Raw genomic sequence first — 13,415 nt, 5'->3', positions numbered from 1 at the left:
TTCCCTGGGGTCAGGGAGTCCAGAACTAGAGGGCATAGGTTTAGGGTGAGAGGGGAAAGATATAAAAGAGACCTAAGGGGCAACTTTTTCACGCAGAGGGTAGTACGTGTATGGAATGAGCTGCCAGGGGATGTCGTGGAGGCTGGTACAATTGCAACATTTAAGAGGCATTTGGATGTGTATATGAATAGGAAGGGTTTGGAGTGTTATGGGCCAGGTGCTGGCAGGTGGGACTAGATTGGGTTGGAATATCTGGTCGGCATGGACGGGTTGGACCGAAGGGTCTGTTTCCATGCTGTACATCTCTATGACTCTATGACTCTCTAAGTAAGAATCCAGAATCTACACATGCAGTTCGACTGCTCCATCTCAAAAATTAATGTACTTCAATTTCATTGTCCTTCAACTATTAATCTATTCTCTACTTTGTGCCCTACTTCACATTCCAAATTGTGCCTTCACAATTTTTTGCCTCAAGTAGCTACATTTTAAAAACTATTTATAGCCACCTTTTTCTAATCTTGAGCCTGTAATTCCGATTCAAAAGTTTAAGACAGTTTCAAACACCTTGGTCCTTAATTTGTTGCACCGAGGTACCTCAGGACATGGCTCCCATTAATTAAACTCTTTCTCCTCAACCTGCAGCTTGAAAAATTATTTGCATTAAAATTGCTCCAAGTGGAAGCCGATAATAGGACATCTGGGACCTTGGTGAAAAACATGAATATTATGCAATCAGTTAGTTTTAAATATTCTGACACTGAGCAACAACAAAGGAGGAAATGGGATAAATAATAGTCAAATTAGTTGCAGAAAGAAACATAGATGAAATGTTAGAGAAAAATGAAATGTAAGAAAAACATTTTAAAAATTTTAGCTTCTAACATTCTCTAACAGCATTTGATTGGATTGACAGGACTGAGATTTCACATTGTCAGATATATCTGAGAAGTTAAATGATATTTTAAGAACATAAATTTCAACATTAATCAGGTTCTTACATTGTTAGATATCAGGTTCAGTTTTCTGCTGCAAGTTTTACTTGCCAACTGATGCAAAACTGCAGCAGTGTTTCAGAACACCGTTTTCCTTTTTGTAGGTTCTAGATTATTACTATTGTCTAAGGGGAGGTGGTGGAGTAGTGGTATTATCACTGTTTTAATAATCTAGAACCCCAGGCAAATGTGGATTTGAATTCCAACATGGCGTATCATGAAATTTGAATTCAATAAAAATCTGAAATAAAATGCTCATCCCATGGCAACCGTGTAACCACTATCGATTGTCATAAAAACCCAGCTGGTTAACTAATGCTGTTTAGGTAAGGAAATCTGCTATCCTTATATTCTCTGGCCAGCATGCCACTCTAAAACAAAAAGCAATGTGTTTGATCCCTAACTTCTCTCTGGGCAGTCAGGAATGGGAAGTAAATACTGGCCTAGCCAATTACACCCTCGTCACATGAATTTTTTTCTTAAAGTGTCACTAAAAATCAGAAAAAGACATTATATAAATTTTAAACCCGCTTGAAGGTAGGAGACAGAGGGTGGTGGTGGACGGTTGTTTTATGGAATGAATACCTGTGGCCAGTGATGTGCCACAAGGATTGATGCTGGATCCAATGCTTTTTGTCATTTATATAAATGACTTGGATGTGAACATAGAAGGAATGATTAGCGAATTTGCAGATGACACCAAGATTGATGACATAGTGGACAGCGAATAAGGTTACTTCAGAGTACAAAGTGACTTTGATCAGATGGCCACAGTGCCAGATGGAGTTTAATTTAGATACATGTGAGGTGTTGTTCTTTGGAAAGGCAAATTAGGGCAGCACTTAATGGTAAGGTGCTGGGGAGTGTTGCCAAACAAAGTGACCTTGGGGTATAGGTTCATAGTTCCTTCAAGATGGAGCTCCAGGTAGACAAGGTAGTGAAGAAGGCATTTGGTATGCTTGCCTTTATTGGTCAGCACATTGAATATAGGAGTTGGGATGGCATGTTACAGCTGTACAGGATGTTGGTTAGGGATACTGTGTTCAATCCTGGTCTACCTGCTATAGGAAAGATGTTGTTAAACATGAAAGGGTGCAGAAAAGATTTACAAGGATGTTACCAGGGTTGGAGGGTTTCAGCTATAGGGAGAGACTGAATAAGCTAGAGCTATTTTCCCTGGAACATCAGAGGCTGAGGGTGACCTTAATTTATAAAATCATGAGAGGCATGGATAGAGTGAATACCTAAAGTCTTTTTCTCAGGATTAGGGAACCCAAAACTAGAGGACGCAGGTTGAAGGCGGCAAGAGAAAGATATAAAAGAGACCTAAGGGGCAATGCTTTCATGCAGAGGGTGTTGCATGTATGGAATGAACTATCAGAGGAGGTGGTGGAGACTGGTACAATTACAATATTTAAAAGGCATCTGGATAAGTACATGAATAAGAAGGGTTTAGAGTGACGTGGGCAAAATGCTGGCACATGGGACTAGATTAATTTAAAATATCTGATCAGCTTGGACAAGTTGGACTTAAGGGTCTGTTTCCAGGCTTTGCAACTCTATGCCTCTATGAATGGATGAGTCAATGTGCTGTTTCCAATTCTTCTAAATCAACTGGGGAATTTAATTTTTTTTAATCTTGAGAGTTACAGCTAACATTAGGTGGCAGGGTGGCAATCTATTAAGTAGAAGAATGTGGGAGGGTGGACTGAGCCATGATTCATCTTAGTGACCTGATCATCCTTAGTTACTTGGAATAAACAGTGGAGGAACCATGTTGAGTAGATGAATAGGCATGCAGCAATTCACTGATATATTTGTTGCAAAATGCCGTATGTGAAAATGATTCATTGGGTTCAGCTGTGTATTTCTGGTGATGAGACATGAAGTGCAAGAGCATATCTCAATGGCTTGTAAATGTAGCAGAACTGAATCACAATTGGTTTGGGGGAAGATGTTGGTGTAGTGGTAATATCTCTGTACTGGGCACTGGTTGAAATCCAACTATGACAACTGGTGAAATTTAAATTTGAATAACAAAAAGTTAGTCCTAGTAATGGTGACAATGACAACTATCATTAATTGCTATAAAAATATCAAGTTAACTACTTTCCTTCAGAGAAGGAAATCTACCATAATTACCTTGTCTAACCCACAGATACCCACCACTATGTGTGCATATAGCATGAGTTAGTGTCTATGCCTACAATGTATGAAGGTCAGCATGTCCAAGCTACTGGTATATACCCAATGGATGTTTCCCCTTGTGGGGAGACTAAAACTAGAGAAGATATTTTGAGAAGAAACAATCTCCCTTTAAAAGCTGAGGTGAAGATGTTTGTTTCTTTTTCAGCAGGTCATTAGAGTGTAGAAACTCTCCTCCCCAGAAGATAGTCGATTTGGGTCTTTAAGTTTATTCAAGGCTGAATTAGGTAGACCTCTAATACATGATGAAGTCCAGGGTAATGGAGTACAGATAGGAAAGTAGAGTTGATGCTGCAACCACATCCAATCATGATCTTATTGATTGCCAAATCAAGCTCAAAGGGTCAAATGGCCTACTCTGGCTCATGTTCTTATATGTGTCCACATCAATGTTTGTGCTGTACATCACTACTTGCTAGTGTTGAGGCATTAAAATATTAACACCCAGCATGTGTTAATAAGCAGAGTGCTTATTGTAGCAGTGAGCTTAGCATCTCCATCAATCCACATAAGGAGGAGGAAAGGCAGGTTGTAAGCAAGCGGTCTATCAGATCCCTGCATGAAATAAAAACAGAAAAACGTTGCTCAGCATGCCTAGCAGCATCTAAGAGAAATGGAGTTAACATTTAAAATCGATGACCTTGCAATAGACCTGTAAATAGAAACATTTTAAGCAAGAGTCGAGGCAGGGAAAGAGGAAGGAACAAAAGGGAAGTTTGTAAGGCAGAAGGCACAAGAGATTAAATGACAAAAGGTGGTAAAGGCAAAAGATATGGTAATGGGACAAGAAAAAAAACCGTAATATGTATTGGATTAGATGTAAATGGGAAAATCAGACTCATCAACAAAATTGCCATCCAAAAAGAAGTCCATGTATGATTATTCGATGCAATTTAAATGCTGGTTTAAAGACTAATTATTTTGGAGCAAACTGAAGCCCAACAGATTGGCAGTGTATGGTAATTTCCAACAGATTCTGGTTAACATTCATTGTTTTGATGCCAAGGTTTCTGTCTGTACTGCCTTTGTTTCATATGCTTCCTGATCACTTTTGAACATCACAGTTTTCATTTCCGTCAATGCCACTTGCATTTCACTGCTGCATTTTGCCATAACAACAGTGAATGTTAAACTGTGTCTCCATTTGATGTAGTGGGAAGAATCTGTGATACTAGGGTCAGAGTTGCATTAGGTAACACAAAAAGAAAATCTGAGCAAGAAATAGTGTGGCACAGAGATAGTAGCACTGGTAATAGTCTTACCTGTTGGTTGTTCTGATTTTCATTATTGGAGCAAATTAATGCTGATCACAGAAGCAGGATTGTAGTTTATATGGTGTATTGGTTCAAATCACATATGGTAAACATTTTCACCTCGCTGTTTTTGTTACCTGCCTTCCGAAGAAGGCACAAGTCTTCCAGAACTTTCCCAAAGTAACCACTCTTCATGTTGACTCTAGGCAGCAAATATTGGGTTAGGTGGGAGTAATCATGGCTATTAATCAAACTATACAAATATATTCTATTAATATATTAAATCAAAATTTGAATAAAGCTGCTCCAAATTTGAATTTCTTTACTGTATGCTACATTAAACATATCCAGTAATCTTGGTAGAATTAGTGTTTTAAGATGTGGTTTTCTAGCAAAAGGTGTCTGTTTATTGATTCTGTCATTTAATGCCAAGATACAGTTGTTCTGTTTTGTTAGGCTGTATTTTAATTCTTAAAAAGGCTTGCATCCAAGCAACAGATATAACCTGCTTATTTGTAGAGAAGCAGAAGCTTTTGCTGGCTGTAGATGCGATATGTGAACCATCTGTTTGCAATGAAATGTGCAAAGATTTGGTTTAGCTCCTAGTTTCAGGTTTTTTTTTCTATTCGTAAGGAAGTGGTTTGTTCTCTGTCCTTCAACGCTCTCAAAAATAACTATTGGATTTGGTATTGGTTTTGAGTGTCCTGTTGTTGTGAGGTTAGTGTGTTGGCTTTAAGTGTCCTGTTGCCATGACACTGTGCATTGACTAGGAATGTCCTGTTACTGTGAAATTAGTGTGTTAGTTTTGGATGTTCTACTACTATGAGGTTCAGTGTGTTGACTTTAGTAGCTGCAAGTTAAGATGTTAATGTTTAGTGTCCTATATTGCAGAGGTTAAAATGTAGGCTTCCAATAACTATCGACTCCGAATTGAATTGAATTACATTTATTATCACGTACGCACATGCGTACAGTGAAAAGTTTACAAATTACCACTTATAACACCATGAGAGGTCAGAGTTAACATTGCTCCTTATTTGTAGAAGCCAACATACCTATGTGCCAATCGTTAGCAACTGATAAGTTGGAACAGTTTAGACAAGTAGGTATCCATCCATATTTAGCAGCAAGGTGGCCCTTATTGCATGGTGCCAATGGAAAACTTGCCTCTCATTGAATAAATCCCAGAGCACAATCCACAGAACCGTGGAAATTTTTACACAGTTGGGCGAGGAACAAAATGCAGAAAGGGAAACGCCCTATACATAGACAAACATTCAGGGGTCAGAGAAAAAATGTATTAGAGTGCAGTTTTATTCCTTGTGGAGATGTTGAAGGCTGTTTCTCTGTACAGACATAGATTAATAAATAGGCTGAGGATGAGAATGTTTACCACTGATAAATTATCCCAATTAATTTTAAACATTTGATTTTGTGCTTTGTAAAGAGATGGGTGAAAGGCTGCAGATAGAGGGGGTTTTAATTTCCTGTTGGAATATTTTCAGTTTCATTGGCAACAAAGTGCAAACAAGAAATCCTTTCCAGTCCAATTTGGCTTTGAGAATGATTAAGTATCAGTAAGTCAACAAATAACAGAAAAGCAAAGTGCAGTGAACTGTTGGAGCTGCCTTACAGACCAACTTGGATCTTAGAATCCTGCAACACAAGGAGACCATTTGACCCATTGTGTCTCTGCAAACTCTTAGAACTATTCAACCAGTTGCACTTCCCTACCTTTTCTCCATAGGCTGCAATTTATTGCTTTTAAATAGATATCCTGTTCCCTTTAAAAGTTACTTTTGAATTGTTTGCCCCATTTTGAAACCAGTGCATTACATGGAGTAATGTCACCATTAACTGGAAGTAGCAGGTGAAATGTAATGCCCTCCCCTGAAGCTGGTATAGTAACAGGAGCAATTTAATCAGAACCCTGTCATCATCCCACTTCCACTCCAATTCAGACTAAGATGGGGAGCTTCGTGGATGGTCTTCCCACACCAGCATCAGCTTGATGACTTTAAGTGGGCATTTAATACCCGCTTAATGGCCTCATCTGCTGCCCGATGGTCTTCACCCAACAGCAATTGAGACTTTACCTGTGGCAAGCTTGAAAAGTGAACCCTGTCCTGGTTGCTTTTTAAACTTTATTCATTCATGGGATGTGTGTGTCGTAGGCTGGGCCAGCATTTATTACCCATCCCAAATTACCCAGAGGGCAGTAAGTGATCACTACATTGCTGTGGGTCTGGGGTCACATGTAGGCCAGACTGGATAAGGATGTCACTTTCCATCCCTAAAGGACAGGGTTGGAGGGTTTGAGCTACAGGGAGAGGCTGAATAGGCTGGGACTGTATTCCCTGGAGTGTCAGAGGCTGAGGGCTGACCTTCTAGAAGTTTATAAAATCATGAGAGTGTAAATAGACAAGGTCATTGCCCTGGCTGTGGGAGTCCAGAGGGCATAGGCATGGGGTGAGGGGGAAAAAATTTAAAGGGACCCAAGGGGCAACTACTTCATGCAGAGGGTGGTGCATGTATGGAATGAGGAAGTGGTGGAGGCTGGTGCAATGACGACATTTAAAAGGCATCCGGATGGGTATATGAATAGAAGGGTTTAGAGGGAAATGGGCCAAATGCTGGCAAATGGGACTAGATTAGTTTAGGATATCAGGACAAGCTGGACTGAAGGGCCTGTTTCCGTGCTGTACATCTCTATGATAGATGGGTGAACCAGATGGGTTCTTCTGACAATCATCAATAGTTTCATGGTCATCATTAGACTCTTTAATTACACATTTTTATTGAATTCAAATCCTACCATCTGCTATGGCTAAATTCAAACCTGGGTTCCCAGAACATTACCTGGGTCTCTGGAATATCCGTCCAGCAATAATACTACTAGGCCATCACCTCCCCTGATTCTAGGCTTCCAGCACGGGGAAGGAGACCCCTTGTTGTCAGGCACTCAGTCCCTGATTGAGAGGACCTAGAAGCAGGAAGGATAGAGACTGTTGAAAGACATCCTTCTTCTCTTGATGCATTCTCTCCTTTCCCCATGATTCCCTTTCACACTATCAGTCACCTGTGACCTTGGTTCCTCAACAATCCCGGGCCATGACCGTCGCGTTTAACACCCTGAGAGGAAACATTACAAACGTATGAATATGCGTAAGTTAATGCTCTCGCTGATAGAGGGTTATTGTTTTGTCACACTGATCAATATTATTTATTTATTTATACGTATATGTACATGAGTGTAGTTGTGTTCTTTTTGTACTGTTTTTGGTTTAATGAATTTTAAAAATCCCTTTTTCATTAAAAATATCTTTTAAACAAAAACAATCCTGGGCCCCTGGTCAGTGCATTATTACTGGCAGCCACTGCCTATCCTGTTGCACGGTTCGAAAGGCTGGAAGCTCTTTTGTTGGGGACAGGGTTCCCAGCCCTGAGGCTCTTGATCCCACTACTGCCCAATTAAGTGCTTGATAGACTGTGGATTCAGTGGGCCTTCCTAAAAACAGGTACTGTAGGCTCTGGCTGGGTTTTCAGTTGGTGGATGAGTCCCCCATCACCTGTGTTAAGTCCAAATGGGATTGTGACAAAAAGTTCTTCAAAAGAACATTGCTGCAGTACATCTAAATATAGTTTGTAGCTGAATTATTTAATTTCCACCTGATTTTATTTTAATTAGATTTCTATGTGGTGAGAACAAATGCATAAATCTTTTTCAGAAAACGAAAGATTGACAGTACAGGAGTGTATTCACGCGATTGCGTCTATCCTAGTGCTTGCTCTTCAAATTAGTCAAAGTAAGCTTTTATGTTCTTCTTTTTCATATATTTCTCCAGTTACCATTTACATTCTGTTTACTCTCAGCCACAGCAACCATTTCCTATAAAGTATACCACGGATTTCAGAATATTAGAAAAACTCTAACTTCCTTTGAGGATAATTATAGAGTCATAGAGATGTACAGCTCGGAAATAGACCCTTTGATCCAACTTGTCCATGCGAACCAGATATTCCAACCCAATCTAGTCCCACCTGCCAGCACCTGGCCCATATCCGTCCAAACCCTACCTATCCATATACCTATCTAAATGCCTTTTAAATGTTGCAATTGTACTAGCCTCCACCACTTCCTCTGGCAGCTCATTCCATACACATACCACCCTCTGTGTGAAAAAGTTGCCCCTTAGATTTTTTTTAATATCTTTCCCCTCTCCTAAACCTATGCCCTCTAGTTCTGGACTCTCCGACCCCAGGGAAAAGACTTTGTCTATAACTCCTGTACTCAATACTCTGACCAGTAAAGGAAAGCATACTAAATGCCTTCTTTCACTATCCCATAATCATGAGACTGCATTCTTTATTCATAAATTGACAACCTGTTACACCACTTTTTCATTTTTTTTTATCGCAATACTTTTATGTTATTATAGTTTTTAATTAGATCTCTTTATTCCAAAAAAAAACTCAACTGTTTGGAGCAAGCAAGCATAGAGAATGCTGGAGAAATTCAGAACTGTTGTGAACTCAGGACATGTTTGGGAACATGGGATTGGGATGTCATAGCTATTACAGAAACGTGGCTGAGGGATGGATAGGACTGGCAGCTCAGTGTTCCAGGTTTTAGATGTTCTAGGAAGGATAGAAGGGGAGGCAAGAGAGGAGGAGGTGTGGTTATTTTGATTAAGGAAAATGTTACTATTGTAATTAGAGGAGCTATTTCTAAAATTTCATTATGAAAATATATGGGTTGAATTAGAAAAGGACTGATCACCTTGATGGGATTGTACTAAAGGCTCCCCAATAGTTAGAGGGAAATGAGGAACAAATATGTATAGAGATCTCAGATATATGTAAGAATAAAAAGGTTTTAATAGTAGATTATTTTAATTTTCCAAACATTGACTGGGACTAACATAGTGTTAAAGGCTTTGTAATGAAGAATTTGTTAAGTATGTTCAAGAAAATTTTCTTTATCAATATGTCAGTGTTCCAACTAGAGGGAGCAAGCCTGACCTTGTCTTGAGTAATAAAGCAGGACAGGAGAAAGTGAGGTCTGCAGATGCTGGAGATCAAAGTTGAAACTTTATTGCTGGAACAGCACAGCAGGTCAGGCAGCATCCAGGGAACAGGAGATTCGACGTTTCGGGCACAGGCCCTTCTTCAGGAAATTCATTCCTGAAGAAGGGCCTGTGCCCGAAACGTCGAATCTCCTGTTCCCTGGATGCTGCCTGACCTGCTGTGCTGTTCCAGCAATAAAGTTTCAACTAATAAAGCAGGACAAGTGACTGAAGTGATATTAGGGGAACACTTTGGTCCTAGTGATCATAATGCTATTAGTTTTGAAATAGTTATGGAAAAGAAGAAGCCTTCCATAAAAGTTCACGTTTTTAATTGGAGTAAAGCAAATTTTAATGGTCGGAGACAAGAACTTTCAAAAGTTGATCGGAGTAAGCTGTTCACAGGTAAAGGGAGGTCTGTTAGGTGGAAGGCTTTCAGAAGTGTAATAACAAGAGTTCAGAGTCATTATGTTCCTGTTGGAGTGAAAGGTAAGAGTAGTAGAAATAGGAACAATGGATAAATAAGATATTGAGTCAAGAATTTTTAAAAAAATCATAGATATAGACAGCTGGCTTCAAATGAATCTCTTGAACAGTATAAAACGTGTCAGGGCATTCATAAGAGGGAGATCAGTAAGGCAAAGAGGGGATATGAAATAACCCTGGCAAATAAGGTTTAGGATAATCCAAAGAGATTCTACAAATACATTAAAAGAGAGCATCTAGAGAGTTGGGTCGCTTAAAGATCAAAGAGGTCACCTTTGTGTTGAACCTGAAGAGATGGAGAGATATTAAATGAATATTTCATGTCAGTTTTTATTGTGGAGAAAGAATTTGAGGCTAGAGAACTCAGTGAAATGAATATTGATGTTTTGAAAACAGTTCACATGACAGAAGAGGTCTTGGGAAACATGAAAGTGGCTAACTCTTCAGGACCTGATCTAGTATAGCTCAGGACATTGTAGGAAGTTAGGGAGGAAATTGCAGGGTCCCTTGCAGAAATATTTGTGTCATGTGTTTCCACACTGTAAGAAATCTAATCTAATCTAATCTATAACTATGGGTGAAGTGCCAGATGACTGGAAAATAGCTAATGTTGTGTCTTTGTTTAAGAAGGATTGTGGAGAAGCCTGGGAACTATAGACCTACAAGTCTGAATTTGGTGGTGGTACATTGTTGTGGGCAGTTCTGAAAAATAGGATTTATATGCACTTGATTGAGATTTTTGAGGAAGTAACAAAGAAGATTGATGAGGGCAAAACAGTGGATTTTGTTTACTTGGACTTCAGTTGACAAGATTCCACATAGTAAACTAATTAGTAAAGATAGATTACATGGGATTCAGGGTGAGCTTGTCAGTTGAGTACAAAATTGGCTTGAGACAGAGGTTGATGGTGGAGGGTTGTTTTTCAGACTGGAGACTTGTTACCCATGGTGTTCCACAGGGATTGGTGCTGGGTCCACTTTTGTTTGCCATTTATATAAATGGTTTAGATGAGATTATAGAAGGCATTGTTAGTAAATTTGCAAGTGACAAAAATTGGTGATACAGTGGGCAGTGAAAAAGGATATCTAAGATTACAATGCGATCTTGATCAATTGGCTAAATGGGCTTAAAAGTGTACATGGAGTTTAATTTGGAGATAAATGTGAGGTATCGCATTTTGTTAAAACAAACAAGGGCAGGCTTATTCAATTAAAAGTAGGGCCTTGGGTAGTGCTGCAGAACAGGGAGAACTAGGGGTTCATGTGCATAATTCTTTGAAGTTTGCGTCACATGTAGACTAGGTAGTAAAGAAGATGTTTAGCACACCTCTCTTCATTGCTGAGACCTTTGAATATGAGTTGGAATGCCATATTGAGGTTGTAGAGGATGTTAGTGAAGCCTCTTCTGGTATACTGTATTCAGTTCTGCTCATCCTGTTATAAGAAGGACAGTATTAAGCTAGAGAGGATTCAGAAGAGGTTTACCAGGATGTTGGTGGGAAAAAGGGTTTCAGTTATAAGGACAAGGTGGAACTTTTTTCACTGGGCCATGGAAGGTTGAGGGGTGACCTTATAAAGTCATGAGAGTAGAAATAAGGTGAATAGCAAAGATCTTTTCCCTAGGATTTCAAGACTACGGGGCATATTTTTAAGGTGAGAGGAGAAAGGTTTAAAAAGAATCTGATGGGCAACTTTTTTACACAACATGTGGTTCATATGTGGATTGAACTTTGAGAGGAAGTGGTAGATTTGGGTATAGTTACAACATTTAGAAAACATTTGGATAATTACATGAATAGGAAATGTTTGGTAGGATATCGACCAAGTACAGGCAAGTGGGACAACTTAGTTTGAGATTATGGTCAGTATGGACTGTTTGGATCGAAGGGTCCATTTCTGTGCTGGGTGACTCAATACCTCTATAGAGTCATAACATTAACTCTGTTTCTTTCTCACTTAGGCTGTTAGGCCTGCTGAGGTCCTCCAGCATTTTGTGTTTGTATCATATTTCAAGCATCCATAGCATTTTGCTTCTATTCAATTATATGAAGATTTTCTTAATATCATCTTATTTTTCTGGTATCATTCTGATGAGTCTTTGCTGTTCTCTTTCCATGTCCTGAATATCTTTCCTCCAATGGGTGCAAAGCTGCCTACATCAACCTTTAGCTATTATCTAAACAATGTCTTGCACAGATTCAGTAGCACCTGCTTGCCCCCACTCATAGTCAGAATTCAGTTTGCTTTCTTAATCTGCAAACTCATTTTTAAATAACTCTATTTTTGAACCCTGAAATCTCTCTCTACTTCCTCTCTGAAATGAGTTTTATCATTTACGGTACACTTGCTCTTCTTTCTAGTATTTACTTCATACTTTCCTGCATTGAGCTGCTATCTGCATAGTTAGCTGTGCCTGTTTAGAAAATAAATTTTCTTGGGTTTTCCAACCTTTATGTCATTTATTGACCTCGCTTTGATACCCAAAGCAAATGCAATGCTGCATGTTTCCTTACTGGACATGTAAAATTAGGACTAAGGAAACAGAGTTAGGTGCATTTGAAGAACCTCTCCTCCATTTTGATAGTCCCAGTCTATCTTAGGTTCCCTATAGTTCCAACCACAAATTAATCAGTAATTTACTCTGAGTATGTTAGCAGATTCCTTTCTATTCCCCAACTCTAACCAGATAGTAACAACCATCAATGCAAACTTTCCTGTAACAATAATTTTCTCTTTAATTAATAAAACTATTGATGTTCCCTTTTTTTTAATCATCATCATCATCTCTCCAGAAAATATTTAGCCCAGTTTCCATCAAGGCTTCATCATCATGGTCTTCCATCATAATCAGTGTCCATTAGTTTTACTCTAGTGATGGAGAGGGATAAGTGTGCACTGCAGGGCAAGAGTTATAGCTGGGGTCAGGGAAATTATGATGCGGTGAGGCACGACCGTGGCTTGGAAAGGTAGGCTTCAAGGCATGGGCACAATTGATATGTGGAGCTTGTTCAAGGAGCAACTATTGAGTGTCCTTGATAAGTATGTACCTGTCAGGCAGGGAGGAAAGGGTCGTGTGAGGGAGCCGTGGTTTAATAAGGAATTGGAATCCCTTGTTAAAAGGGAAGAGGGCGGCCTATGTAAAGATGAGGCGTGAAGGTTCAATTGGGGAGATTGAGAGTTATAAGGTAGCCAGGAAGGACCTGAAGAGAGAGCAAAAGCAGCAAGGAGGGGACATGAAAGGGCCTTAGTTGGTAGGATTAGGGAAAACCCTAAGACTTTCTATAGGTATGTCAGGAATAAAAAAATGACTAGGGTAGGAATAGGTCCAGTCAAGGATAGTAATGGGAAGTTGTGTGTGGAGGCTGAAGAGATTGGGGAGACACTGAATGAATACCTTTCGTCAGTATTCA

The 13,415-nt window shown here is 39.4% G+C and overlaps 1 protein-coding gene across 5 annotated transcripts in view; it reads left to right on the top strand.

The window, feature by feature from the left end:
- The window catches only part of tmco4 (transmembrane and coiled-coil domains 4), a 113,314-nt gene that overhangs the window by 89,235 nt on the left and 10,664 nt on the right, over positions 1–13,415 (top strand). The window contains exon 15 of one of the 5 annotated variants that reach the window (XR_006309263.1): positions 8,182–8,259. The exons of the other annotated variants lie outside the window; for them this stretch is intronic. The gene's annotated coding sequence lies outside the window, so the exon portion shown is untranslated. The remainder of the gene's footprint in view (positions 1–8,181; positions 8,260–13,415) is intronic. 5 annotated transcript variants of the gene reach the window in all.

Source organism: Chiloscyllium plagiosum, chromosome 34 (assembly GCF_004010195.1).
Source record: "Chiloscyllium plagiosum isolate BGI_BamShark_2017 chromosome 34, ASM401019v2, whole genome shotgun sequence".
Lineage (NCBI taxonomy): Eukaryota > Metazoa > Chordata > Chondrichthyes > Orectolobiformes > Hemiscylliidae > Chiloscyllium > Chiloscyllium plagiosum.
The sequence above is the reverse complement of the archived record's forward strand: the minus strand, read 5'-3'. Positions and strand labels throughout refer to the sequence as shown.